The sequence below is a fragment of the Callospermophilus lateralis genome, chromosome 2 (assembly GCF_048772815.1).
Source record: "Callospermophilus lateralis isolate mCalLat2 chromosome 2, mCalLat2.hap1, whole genome shotgun sequence".
NCBI lineage: Eukaryota > Metazoa > Chordata > Mammalia > Rodentia > Sciuridae > Callospermophilus > Callospermophilus lateralis.
In genome coordinates, this window is record NC_135306.1 from 31,637,990 (window position 1) to 31,652,910 (window position 14,921).

General features: G+C 37.2%; 1 protein-coding gene across 1 annotated transcript in view; it reads right to left on the reverse strand.

Moving 5' to 3' along the window:
• Positions 1-4,342, reverse strand: part of Stx17 (syntaxin 17) — a 51,449-nt gene extending 47,107 nt beyond the window's left edge. Inside the window, exon 1 of the mRNA XM_076845764.2 lies at positions 4,299-4,342. The gene's annotated coding sequence lies outside the window, so the exon portion shown is untranslated. The remainder of the gene's footprint in view (positions 1-4,298) is intronic.
• Between the last annotated feature and the right edge of the window lie 10,579 nt (positions 4,343-14,921).

Genomic DNA, 14,921 nt, shown 5'->3' on the forward strand with positions numbered 1-14,921 from the left:
TTGAAGTGTTTCCTAATATAACCTGTTGCTCAATAGATGCTATCTGAACTAAAACATTTATTCACTATTTTAATCCTATCACCCAAACGGCAAAATATGCATAGCACATGATACAGATCTTTAATTTGTCTGCCTTTAGATTCTTTCCCCTTTCCAACTTTTCCTATGAGTTATCACTAATGAATATATATATATATATATATATATATATATACACATTTATAAGTGTACATATATATATTTATATATATACACAAACACACACATGTATATGTATGTATGTATATATATATATACATATATATATATATATATATATATATATATGCCAATTGCAGTATCTTACCTCTCTACACAAAACCTTTCAGTATTCACTATTATTTGAATAAGAAAATGTTTATAAGTAGATCTGTCTTATCTAGTCAATTATTATCTCCATGTCTGTAATTCTAGTTTTGGAATGATGTTCCCTCTGTCTAGATGCACTTTGATATTCATCTGCCTCTAAACCTTATGTATCATTTAACAGATGAGATGTATCTCAAGTGATTCTGTCTTGTCTTCTACTAATCAGTTTGTGGTGTACTTAACAATCCCTTATTATTAACTATTTTGGCTTGTTATCATCATTCCTTCGTTGTTGTATAATAGCTTTCTTTTTTGAATTCCAAATGTGGCATTTCCAGGTATATTGTATGATTTTGTCCCTCAGCTTTGTGTGTACAAGGAAAACCTATCTCGGCAATGGTGATCTCCCAGGAAAGACAATCTGTCTCTAAGAACCTCCCAAGAGGCTTTTCAACTCTTGGTCTCCTTCTAGCTAGTATTTTATAATATTTCTCTACCATTTTCTATGTTTAAAGTTACAATAAAATTTCTTTATAAAACTAATAATAGCATGCAAATAATTGCAGATATCATGATGTTATTGGCACAGAATGTTTAGTGATCATAAAATAGCTCAAATGTTTGTTATAATGGGATGATCTTAATTCAACATCTAAATGTGATTTAAAAGTATGATTGAATAATGAATGAAAATATATTTTGCCATTTCTTGATTTTTCAGTCATAAAACTGTAATATTTATGGTACAATTAAAACATGAGGATAAAAAATATTCATATTAAGAGCTCACCTGTGTAAAATTTGTCCAAGACAAAGCAATACAAAAAAGTGCCTAATCTCCCAAACTCCTGTAAAGTTGTTATATTATTTTTAATATTTTAATATTAAATGTTTAATATTTTCAAAAGTGTAATAAAGTATTTGGGGTGATAAGATCATTCTTATGAAATTATTATGATTGTGATGGTACATACACAACTATAGGCACTTGTTAAAACCTACAGAACTGTACACTTCAAAGAGTGAATGCAAGTGTATATAAATTTAAAAACAAGAATAAGATGTGGAAGGAAACCAAAATGAAACATAAACTATTAAAAATATCATTAACTGTATTATAAATGAATAACATAACTATGTGGAAAGAAATAGGGAATAAAACAATATAAGTAACTTCAGAAAACAATATTTTAACAAAATATAATAAGGCTAAAGACAAAAACACTGCACTGTGTGCTAGTAAATTGGTTTCTCATAGGGATACAGATTAGAAATCCTGAAATTACTTTATGTGTATAATAAGATTGAACAAATAAGGAAATATTTCACATAACATGAGAGCCAGATTTTTGTCAGAGAAATAAGTTAAAAATAAGGGACAAAACTAGATGAACCTGGTGATGTCAGAAAAGAACTGGAATCATTGGGCTGAACCTAAAATATATATAGGTAGATAAAATACAGAAATAAATATAGATCTTCTTGTGTGCATGGATGTGTAGATACATATACAGCTGTCTTCTAAAAGGCTCTAAAAACAATGACACCTTTGTGTACAAGGAAAACATATCTCGGCAATGGTGATCTCCCAGGAAAGACAATCTGTCTCCAAGAATCTCCCAAGAGGCTTTTCAACTCTTGGTCTCCTTCTAGCTAGTATTTTATAATACTTCTCTACCATTTTCTACCTGACCAGGACTCTTCAGAGGTGTAAAGGTCATGAAAGCAGGAAAAGAGTGAGCAATTGTCACTGATTGGAAGAGATGAAGGAGCTATGACAACTAAATGTGGGGTCTTAGATTGGGTTCTGAACTACAGAAAGAACATTACTATTTTAAAAATGATGAAATCAGAAGAAAGTTAGGTGTTCAGTTAATAGTAGCAACGAGCACACCTAAAGTTCAGAAGTTGGTATCTAAACACTATTCTCTAAAAAAAAAAACCTGATTCAGGGTTTGGGCAGGGACAACACAAAATGGATATGAAACATTTTATGATGCCAGAAAGAAATGACATTCTCAATAAAGGAGAAGAGCATATCAAAAGGGTACAGAAAGCAAACAAACAACAACAGCAAAAAACAAACTCACAATGGTCAAAGCTGAAACAATTAATAACAAAATAAAAGAAAAATAACAAGGTCTACACCAATGCAAATAAATAGCTTAACACAAATAAATGAATGGGGAGAATGTACAACTCTTTTTTATAGAAGAATTCCAATTAATAAATAAAGAAGAAATGAAAAAAGTAGAAAATCACCATTTAAACACTATGGTAATAATTACACCAATGGATGCTAAGTTTAGCAAGGGAAATTTGAGGAGAAACAGGATATTTGCATAATCTAAAAGTTTTCCCCCAAGATATCTATTCATTATAAGGGGGAAAATCCAACCTTTGTAGTGGAGAATCCCAGCAGACACCATCTTAACTAAGTGATCAAGATTAACATCACAAGCCATAAATCATATCATGTACCCTGATACAATACACTAAGATGGGCACATACACTTTTTGAACTAACAAAAACATATGACCTTAACCTAATCATTACAAACCATGGGGAAAACACCATTTGTGGGGCACTCTACAAGATACCTGACCAGGACTCTTCAGAGGTGTAAAGGTCATGAAATCAGGAAAAGAGTGAGCAATTGTCTTTGATGGGAAGAGATGAAGGAACTATGACAACTAAATGTGGGGTCTTAGATTGGTTTCTGAACTACAGAAAGAACATTACTATTAAAAAAAATGATGAAATTAGAAGGAAGTTAGTTGTTCAGTAAATAGTATTGTTTTGAGATTAATTTCTTGCTTTTGATTGTACTATGGTGCTTAGAATGGTGACATTAACAGAAGACTTAGAGAATCCTGTATTATATTTGTAGCTTTTCTGTAATTGTAAAATTATTTCAAAATAAGAAGTCTTTTCATGTACAAAAAAATAATGTTTCATAGAAGACAGACAGAAACTTTTATAAGCCAAAGAACTGCAATCATTTTCTTGTATGAAAACTTGGAGTGAGAGGTGCCAGGAGTGCACCAGGTGCTTTACAAACTTTATCATTTAGTGCTTACAACTAAAAGGGGATGGGTACACGACACCCAAGTTCCTGATGATGAAAAAGTACTCAAAAGTTAGGGAAAGTACTTAATAAGTTATTTATAAGTGAAAAATCCTATTTCCCAGAAAAAGTTCAAAATCGCTGGCAACACCATTCCCCCAAAGTAATGTACATCTTCCTGAAAGTGATGAGCCTAGAGATCTCACATGTGGGCATGGTGGTGGCGCCCGATTTTCTTGGCACGTCGCTCTGTGTTTCTTACTGATGCAAGAGGTACAGAATTTGGAGACAAAGGTTAAGGCCTTTGGTCCCACTCTGGAGTCTCCTCTCTGGGCCTTGGACATCGAAAGGAGGGAGCTAGGTGTGGGACCTCTGGAAACCACCTCCTGGTCTGGCTGACAGGAAGCTCCGGCCTCTTGCTCCAATCCTCCCCACTGTACTCATGAGCGTCGCGTCATCCCTTGCAGTGTCACCCACAGCGCACCTGGGTCACACTGGGTCACACTGGGTCACACACACCAATCACCCCAGCAGCGAAAAGGTGTGCGGTCGGGTCCCGGGACCCAGACGCGGGCGACCCTGGCTAGCTGGCGCCCACAGTGCGCCACGGGCAGGGTAGGCACCAGGAACTTCCACCCCACAGTTCCAGGAGCCATCCCGTTCGCCCAGTCGGCGGCCTCTCTACACCCGCTTCCACCAAAAAACGAAACCGGGTGAGGCTCCGCCACTTCTGGAAGCCGAGAGGAGCCCGCGCGGTGCTCACACTTCCAATCTAGTGTCCCGCTTCCCGCCAGATGTCTCGCCCGCGCTCAGGGTTGGTGCCCCGCCAACACAGCCTGTCGGGCCCGATGCCCCCGAGGAGGCCTCCCGAGAGCCCCTTACCTCCCGCCGGGGCGTTCGAGGCCGGTCGGTGCGCACGGCGCAGGCGCAGGCGCGGCGGGGCGGGGCGTCACCAGGGGCGGGGCCGGATGCGCCCCGCCCCCTTCGGTCCTTGGAGGCCGGCGGGGGGCTGGGTGGTGCGCGCGCGGTGAGTGCGAACTAGGGCACCGTTATGGACCACAACCTTAAAAAAAAAAAAAAAAAAGTGATCTTGCTTTACAAAGGTGGGTTTGTGACACTGGAGCCGGGAAGAGATGCACCAGCGTTTTTTAGGTCTCTTTGTGTGGTATGTGGTAAGACAGTTCACATCTGTATAGCTCTCTGCATTTTGCAGTTTTCCTGCATATTTTCCTCTGTCTTATCTAGAATTTTATTGATGGGCTGGCCTTGTGTTCTTGTTTTTTACACGTGTAGAAACGGAAACTCAGAAAGGTTGTGCCTTTTCTCCCGCCCCAAAGCCCTGTGAAGTGGACAAGGTAGGAGTGCTTATCTTAACTGCAACAGGCACAGAAGTGGAAGCTCAGACAAACTGGGATTTTCTCCAAAAACCAGTAAAGTGCTTAAGGCAACTGGCATTATTCCGGTTTTATAGGTAATGACTCTGAAGCTCAACAAAGAGTTTTAAGTGAGTCACCGCAGTTCAGCTCCTTGGTGACAGAGCTGTACCTCCCAGCTGGTTTTTCTAATTTCCTTCTCAAGTTATTCCAGTTAGACCAGTTGCTACCACAAGAACAAGCAGGTGGCTGATTTTGAAGCCCTGTGCAGGTCATTGGTCCTCCTCTCTGGATGGCCTAACTTCCAGACCCAGCCCTTTTAAAACTACGTATTTGTGAATATTCAGATAGCTTGCTTAGAATGTATCCATCCTAAGCCTTGTTTTCAGAAGTCTTAAGGATGTTCAAGCCACTTCTAAGGAAATTCAGTTCTTAAGGTCTTCTATTGGGATGGGAATGAGATAGAAATTGTGGACTACATATTAGGTGGCTAACAAAGTCTTGAAAAGCAATAGCTAAGATAAAGCACAAAATTTCCTAAGCAGTTCGAATATTCTTTGGGGTTATATTGAATACTGATGCTTATGTTGCAGTTAGCCCTAGGAATGACATGTTTATCAAATTTTAATTTTAAGGTGAAAATAGAAGTATTAAGCAATACCATGGCAAAATGTCTTTTAATGACCTTTTGGTGTAAAGGTCATTGGTGTTATTCTGAAATAGGATACCTCTAGTATAATAGGGAGATGTGGTACTCAAGGATTGTACATTTAAATCTGGCCTTCTAAATTGTTATATGTAGTTGCTATAAGGTAGGTGTGTCAGGTAGGATAATAGATGTTTTTAACCTAATAGTTGGTTAGCTTGTTTTACAGTCTTTAAATATTTGGACATATGGTTTGTTGACCTTTTTGTATATATATACTTTTGCCCTGGACCATGATATTGTTAGTGACAGGCCTGTTCTTCAAGATGTTTTCCTGAGATCCTAACTAAACTCAGTAATGCCAAACAAAACAAAACAATAAATATGCATTTGGGGAAGAAAACAAAAAAAATATTTTAAGTATTATGATTGCTTTTTTAGGAGGATCCGTGGGAATTAACAGAAACAAGTTCAATAAAATAGAGAAATAACTTTCCTAAATGATAATTGCTAATTTAAAAAATGTAGTGGAGAGGGCTGGAGATGTAACTCAGTGGTATAGTGCTTGCCTAACATGTGTGAGGCACCACATACAAATACATAAAATAAAGGTCCATTAACAACAACAAAAAAATTGTTTTTAAATGTAGTGGAGAAAAGATCACATTCAAAAATAACAAAATAAGGGCTGGGGATGTTACTCAGTGAGAGTGTTTGCCTAGCAAGTGTGGGGCCATCTCCAGCATGGGAAAAAAAAGTTTATGTTTAGAAGCAATATAGAACCTATTTGAGGAATTGAAAAGCTAGATGGAGGGATAGAGGCAAAGGAAGGAAATACAAAGTTGTGTGAGGAAAACATCTGGAGGGAAACTCCAAAAGCACATACTATAGTTGTTCCTATTTTACAGACTAGGAAATTGAGGCTTAACAAGAAATTTGCCGAAGGTCAAGGTCTCATATATTAGATGAATGAAGTAACCAAATATGCACTTTTAACCTTGTCTTTATATTTCCATTAAGGATACAAATGAAGACTCAAATATATGGAAAAACAATATATTTTTCCCCTGGTTAAAAAAAAAATCCCTCAATATTGTCAAGTTATCAGTTTCCCTGAAATTATTTTTAAATTTTAGCAAAATCCCCATCAAAATTTCATTATTATTTTTGTAATAAAACAGCTTTTAAAAATCCCAATTGATTTTACAACTATTATTCTCTTCTTGGAATGCCATTTTTGCTTACTTACCCCTACCTCTTCTTCCCCTCCACCCAACCCCCACCCCCCCATCCCCACCCCCACCCCCCCATCCCCACCCCCACCCCCGATTCAGAGTAAAGACTTTAGGACTCAACTTAAAAGTCGCTAGGTAGTTTCCCCCAACGTCTCAAGTCCAGGTTTAATACTCCCTCATATGCTAATATTATAATCAATGCATGACTTTAATAGTATTTGTCATACTTAGTAGAATTTCTTATCTTTGTGTCTGTCTCCTATTAGATTCTAAGTATTTTGAGGACAAATATATATTATTACTTAGAACTTAGCATAGTTTCCTGGTACAAATAGGAAAACTATATATTTACTACATGAATTAAGAAGTAATTTTTCTAATATTACAGAGCAAGTATATGGTGAACCTGATGTCAACTTTAAATTTGGCACAATGTTTAATTTTTTGAGTTCTTTCTATACTCTGGATATTAGGGCTCTATCTGAAGTGCGAGGAGTAAAAATTTGTTCCCAGGTTGTAGGCTCCCTATTTACCTCTGTTATTGTTTCTCTTGCTGAGAAAAAACTTTTTAGTTTAAGTAAGTCCCACTTGTTGATTCTAGTTATTAACTCTTGTGCTATGGGCGTCCTATTAAGGAATTTGGAGCCCGACCCCACAATATGTAGATCGGAGCCAACTTTTTCTTCTATCAGGTGCAGAGTCTCTGATTTGATATCAAGCTCTTTGATCCATTTTGAGTTAACTTTTGTGCATGGCGAGAGAAAGGGATTCAGTTTCATTTTGTTGCATATGGATTTCCAGTTTTCCCAGCACCATTTGTTGAAGATGCTATCCTTCCTCCACTGCATGCTTTTATCCCCTTTATCAAATATAAGAAAGTTGTAGTCTTGTGGGTTGGTTTCTGTGTCCTCTATTCTGTACCATTGGTCCACCCGCCTGTTTTGGTACCAGTACCATGCTGTTTTTGTTACTATTGCTCTGTAATATAGTTTGAAATCTGGTATCGCTATACCGCCTGATTCACACTTCCTGCTTAGAATTGCTTTTGCTATTCTGGGTCTTTTATTTTTCCATATGAATTTCATGATTGCTTTATCTATTTCTACAAGAAATGCCGTTGGGACTTTGATTGGCATTGCATTAAACCTATAGAAAACTTTGGGTAATATCGCCATTTTGATGATGTTAGTTCTTCCTATACATGAACAATTAAACAATAAGATAACAAATAACCCAATCAACAAATGGGCCAAAGACCTGAACAGACACTTCTCAGAGGAGGACATACAATCAATCAACAAGTACATGAAAAAATGCTCACCATCTCTAGCAGTCATAGAAATGCAAATCAAAACCACCCTAAGATACCATCTCACTCCAGTAAGATTAACAGCCATTATGAAGTCAACAACAAGTGCTGGCGAGGATGTGGGGAAAAGGGTACTCTTCTACATTGCTGGTGGGACTGCAAATTGGTGTGGCCAATTTGGAAAGCAGTATGGAGATTCCTGGGAAAGCTGGGAATGGATCCACCATTTGACCCAGCTATTGCCCTTCTTGGACTATTCCCTGAAGACCTTAAAAGAGCATACTACAGGGATATTGCCACATCGATGTTCATAGCAGCACAATTCACAGTAGCTAGACTGTGGAACCAACCCAGATGCCCTTCAATAGATGAATGGATTAAAAAAATGTGGCATTTATACACAATGGAGTATTACGCAGCACAAAAAATGACAAAATCATGGAATTTGCAGGGAAATGGATGGCATTAGAGCAGATTATGCTAAGTGAAGCTAGCCAATCCCTAAAAAACAAATGCCAAATGTCTTCTTTGATATAATGAGAGCAACTAAGAACAGAGCAGGGAGGAAGAGCAGGAGGAAAAGATTAACATTAAACAGAGACATGAGGTGGGAGGGAAAGGGAGAGAAAAGGGAAATTGCATGGAAATGGAAGGAGACCCTCATTGTTATACAAAATTACATATAAGAGGTTGTGAGGGGAAAGGGAAAAAAAAAACAAGGGAGAGAATTAAATTACAGCAGATGGGATAGAGAGAGAAGATGGGAGGGGAGGGGGGGATAGTAGAGGATAGGAAAAGTAGCAGAATACAACAGTTACTAATATGGCAGTATGTAAAAATGTGGATGCTCACCATCTCTAGCAGTCAGAGAAATGCACATGTAACCGATGTGATTCTGCAATCTGTATTTGGGGTAAAAATGGGAGTTCATAACCCACTTGAATCTAAAGTATGAAATATGTCAAGAGCTTTGTAATGTTTTGAACAACCAATAAAAATAAATAAATAAATAAATTTGGCATAATGATATGGATCTAATAAGTTATCCTCCCAGCCCATTCCTTTTCTGAGAACTGCTTTTATCTTCCAGATCTGAATGCCAACAGTTATGAGCCTCTGGTGATGATTTCACAAAAGCATGAACACAGGCCCCTGACCAAAGCAAATTGCTTCAGGAGCAGATGTGAAACTCAAACTAGAACAATAAAATCTCTCTCTTTCTCAGGTACTTGGTATTGGGAGTAAGAATCTAACGTTAGCTGGTTTCCTGAATAAAGATGGTGACAACTGAGTGCTTGGTGGCCATGTGTTAGTGTGGGTGCAATAATAGATACCATAGAAAGGGTCACATAAACAGCAAAAGTTTGTTCTGGAAACTAGACATACAAAGCCAGGGTCCCCAGCGTGGTTGGGTTCTGCTGAGGGCTCTCTTCCAGGTTGCAGACTACCAACTGTTCACTATATGCACACAGGGTGAAAAAAGAGGCCCAGAGAGCTCAACGGGGTCTCTTTTATGAGGGTACGAGTCCTGCTTAACACCCACAATACCTAAATACTTCTCAAAGGCCCCACTTCTTAATACTATCACATTAGGAAGTGAGGATTCAAATATATGAATTTGGGGAGAAGCCATAAAGAATCAGTCCATAGCACCATGTTTTTGACTCTATAAATCAGGGAAGATATGTTGTTTATAGATAAATTTGTAAGTATCGAGAGGTAAATATATGTATATCCTAGGCAATAATTTTTTTATTGTAGGTCATGTTCAATTAAAGCCACTACCTTCACTAGTTCTCTAGCCATGAATTATTAAAATATCTAGTGCACTTCTGAACATATTCTATTTCTTTGTGCATTTTAGCACTCCACTATCAGGTCAACCAAGACAGAGGAAAGTTAAAGTGATAATAGCAGTTATGTTTGGGGTTAAATTAGCATGGGATGCTTTCTAAGATACTGGAAATGTTCTATGTATTGATCTGGTATGATTGCATATGAGAAAATCCATCAAGCTGCACACTAAAGATATGTGTACTTCATGTAGGTTTACCTTAATTTAAAAAAAAGGAAAATAAAGAACTATTTAAATCAATTTTTGATTTAAAACAAAATCTTTAGTAATCAAGGAATATATACTTCCTTAATATTGTTTCTATTACCTCTCTTTGAACGGTTGTAAAATAGCAGCAGTAATCCTTATCCTTTTTAAAGACCTTGACCGCTTTGAAAACATAATAAAAATCCAAAGAAGAAAAAAACAAGGAGAGGAGGATGCTTAGAAGCAACAAAAAAGAAACAAGAGTTTGGAGTACTTTAAAATTTCTGGTTCTAGTTCACTGCTGAGGCTTAGCTGCATCTCTACATTTAGGTCTTGTTATACTCCCCAAATCTTCTAAAAACCACCCCTCTTTGTTCCTTAATAGTTTTAGCTAACTCATATGAACTACTATTTTTTAAAATATATTCTTAAACTTTATTTTATTTATTTATTTATATGGTGCTGAGGATCAAACCCAGTGCCTCACCTGTGCTAGGCAAACACTCTACCACTGAGCTATAGCCCCAGCCCCTGAACTATTTTTTTTTAACACAATACCTTTATTTTATTTGTTTAACTTTATGTGGTGCCAAGGATCGAACCCAGAGCCTCACCATACTAGGCAAGTGCTCTACCACTGAGCCACAACCCTGGCCCCTGAACTGCTATTTTCCATCAAGAGAGTTTTAACAATTGTAGTTACAAAATCCTATTTGTTTTTACTATCTGATGAAACCATTTTAAAGTGGCATAGAACGTATTCACTGACTTTATTATTTAAACTTCCCTGCTATCTGTTTTATTGTCCTCTGTCACCACAGAGACACAAGTATACGCGCGCGCACAAACACACCCCATCACCAAACGGTCTGTTCATATATGTTAAGATTATAAAGACTTTATATCAAACTGGAAGGAGTAAATATTGCAGGGAAACAGCAACACTAGGATTTTCCACTTATCTCTCAATCATATGTAAGAATTTAATAATAATTTTGCATTTATAATAGCTTTTGTGACCAGACATCTAGCTGTAAACTGATTCCCTTTTTTCCTCTTTCTATCCCCTTGTTAGTATATCAGTTAGCTTAACTATTCTCAAAACTTAGTGTGCCTAAGAATTATTGCATAAGGTAGAATTTATAAAGTTATGCTTAATGGATATTACAGGCAACTGAAAGATCTTTCAAAGAAAAATTAACTATGCAATTTTTGCTTTATTCACCAATTTTAATTCCTCATATCCACAATCATTACCAATCCAACTCACCTTCAAAGATGCAATTTTACTTTAAACTGCATTTACAATTAGAACACAGTAAACATACTTCATATTAAGATTATACTGAGGGGCTGGGGATGTGGCTCAAGCGGTAGCGCGCTCGCCTGGTATGTGTGCGGCCCAGGTTCGATCCTCAGCACCACATACAAACAAAGATGTTGTGTTAGCCGAAAACAAACAAATAAAATAAAATAAAATAAAAAAGATTATACTGAATGTTATTTAAACCTTAGCAATTAAAATCCATCTTGGAATTTGTAGTACCTTAATCATTATCACAAATATCAATGTTACAGATATATGTATAGATATACAAGTTAATAAGAAATCACATGAGCTGAATTCTTTCTCTCACCAATTATTCTCCTTCAAATATTCTTTGTTCTATCCAGATTGAGTCTCAGTGTTCTATTATTATTATTATTAATTTTAATTTTTCCACATTTTATTGGTGCATTGTAGTCATATATATCAATGAGCTTTATTATTATATATTCATATATGCACACAATATAATGATATAATTTGGTTAGTATCATTCCCCAGCATTTCCCCCCCTCCCTCCTTGTTTCCTATCCCTTTCAGTATTTTTTTGTCTCAATCTTTTCCCCAGTTGTACCCTGTGCCTTCCACCTGGAATATTCTCTGTCAATTGTCCCTCCCTCTTTGCATGTCCAAATCCTCTTCATCTGTCTATGTCAGTCCCAAATGTTTCCCTTTGTAACATTTCTAGGATTTCTAGATTTAATATCTCCTTCCTCCAAATAACTTATGATGTCAACTTTTCTTGACACATTACTGCCTATATTTTATTACAGTAATTTAGTGTATGTCTTATTATCACTCCAGTGCTTTTCAACCTTTCAACTGTCTGTTTGAAGTAATCATAGTAACAATATATTGGCTGATCATTGTATATGGATAACTAAAATGAATGGCAGCAATGTTTTTAAGGAATGGGAGGGAGGAATTGGAATACTTTGTTAGAAGGTACCTACACTGTGATATGGTGTTATTTGAAAGTGGACTTTGATTAATTGTAAATATATGTCGTAAGTAGAGAAATTACTAAAACAATTCCAAAAACAAGAATAAGTCAGAGAATATAGAAAAGGATGGGAAATAAAAAGAAACAAAACCAGGTGCAATCAATAGAAAATACTAGGAACATGTTACATATTAAATCAGATACATCAAAAATCACTTTAAATATGAATTGTCTATACCACTTTGGGGTCAGTTTGATTGTCAGAGTAGATTAAAAAAAAGAAAAAAAAGCTAATTATGTGTTGTTTACAAGAAGCCCATTTTCAATATAAAGACACAGATAGGTAAGAAGTACTGGAATGGAGAAAAAAATACCATTTTGTATTCATTGTTTATGGCTGCCATAACAAAGTACCACAGTCTAAGTGGCTTAAAAAGCAGAAATCTGTCTTCTCAGTCTGAAGGCTAGAAGTCTGAGATCAAGGGGCCACAGGATTGGTTTTTAATTTAATTTATTTTTTCTGAAGTCATTGAGAGAAGGATATGTTCCAAATCTCTGCCCTTAGCTTGCAGAGAGTCTCCACACTATCTTCTCTCTGTACATGTCCGTGTCCAGATTTCCTCTTCTTATAAGGGCACCATTCATAGTGGATGAGAACCCACCCTAATGACCTCATTTTAATTTAATTACTTCTTTAAAGACCCAATCTCTAAATACAGTCACATTCTAGGGGTACTGGGGGTTGGGACTTCACATGAATTTTTGAGACAGTCACAATTCAGCCCAGAATACATGCTAAGACTACTCAAAGAAAGCCGAAAAAGCAATAACGATTTCAGACAAAGCAGACTTCAGAACAGGGAAAACGATCAGGGACCAAGAAGAGCACATTATCTAATGGTAAAGGGCTCAATTATCTGGGCAAACATAACAATCCCTTAATGTATACACCAGTACCTAACAACAGAGGCAAAAACTGAAAGAACTGAGAGGAGAAAGAGAGCCTCTTACAGATAGAGCATGGGGGCAACAGAGCAAAAATTAAGTTCATGTAACGTGCCATTTCTTCCAGGGGCAGCAGGATTGTTACAGAAGAACCAAGTGACGATAACAAAGGGCAAAATTATTTCTGAGATACCAAATATTTCTGGGTTCCTGTTGGAGAAGCTGCCGGAGCTCTCTTTTACAGGATTATAGAATCTATCCTAAGTCTTTTGATAACCGACACTCTCACCAGTAAACCTTTTAATCCCCCAACTAGTGGAATACATTTAAAGAATTGGAAATCAACAAAATCCACAAAGAGCCCCACCTCCCCTCTTCACAGCCCAGCAAGCCCCAAATCCCATTGTCAGACTCCTTAGGGGATTCCCCCCCCCCCCCCCCGCCCTTTCCTGGGCTTCAATGGTTTGAGAAGCTTTTTGAGTGATATTTATATTTCTTCTAGCCAAAGACACATTAACTTTAATGTTTCCTTGGCAAATTATTACTAAAGAAAGAAACGTTGGTGCTTGTTCCATGGAAATAAATTGATAGGTTCGGCAACTGTCACTTTGCTTATATAAGTGAACAGTGCAGAACGCAATGTTTTGAACCTGAGCAAATGGTTTTAAATATGGAAAAAATGTCCTGAATCCTGGTACTTAAACATTAAAGGGTATAATTGGTAAGTTTGAGCTTTTCCAACGTCTGGTAAATGCTTTGTAATTTATTCAATCAGCTGATGCCCCTGGCATGCCAGCCTCTGTGCTGAGTCCCGGTGATTAATAAAAGTTTACAACAATCCTGTTCCTGTCCTCTAGGGGCTCACAATCTGGAGGGAAAGACAGACATGTTAATAAATACAATTTAATTAACAAGTGCTACATTAGCTATCCCTGAACAAATGCGATAGGAAGAATCACAGACCTGGTGAACTAAGAGTTTATTCAGTATGTAGGAATTAACAGAGGAAGGAGGGAGAAGCATTCTGAACAGAGACACATATTTAGAAGGTACCAAAAAAAATAAAATAAAATAAAATAAAATAGCAGTGATATATTCAGAAACCCCAGAGTAGAGGGAGCAGCAAGAGGGGCTCCCAGACTCTTAAACTCTGCTTGACATAGTAAGAATAATTGAAGTGGCCAGTTGGTGTGCCTTTCTTCCTGATGGTGTAAACAGAGAGAAGGTCGCCAGGAGACAGGAACTACCCCAGATGTCTTCATCAAGGTCCATATAGATCACGTGGACACTTGTTCATAACTGGTCATGGCACTATTTATTTTCAAACAGTTGTGGTGGTGTCTTCCACAAAGACAAACATTATACAGATTATCTGACTTACATGACTTACTTAGCTGCTAGTTTTTTGTGGAGGCTTCTGAGGCACTTCACCAAATTTTAATTTTAATTTCGAGCCTTGTAGGCCACCATTTTCTGAGTCAAGTTCCTGTGACACTTCAATGTCCCACCCACCCTTTTGCTTCTCTGGCTTTGTTTTGTCTATTCCTTTCTTTGGAATCCTTCTCCCTCTTTTCCCATTGATTAAAATGTTATTCTCTGAAGACCCACCTCAAGTCTTTTATTTCCTCAAAACTTTTCTTTATCCTGCAGCTGTTTCCAGAGGGCTTTCACTTAATTTTGCTCTGT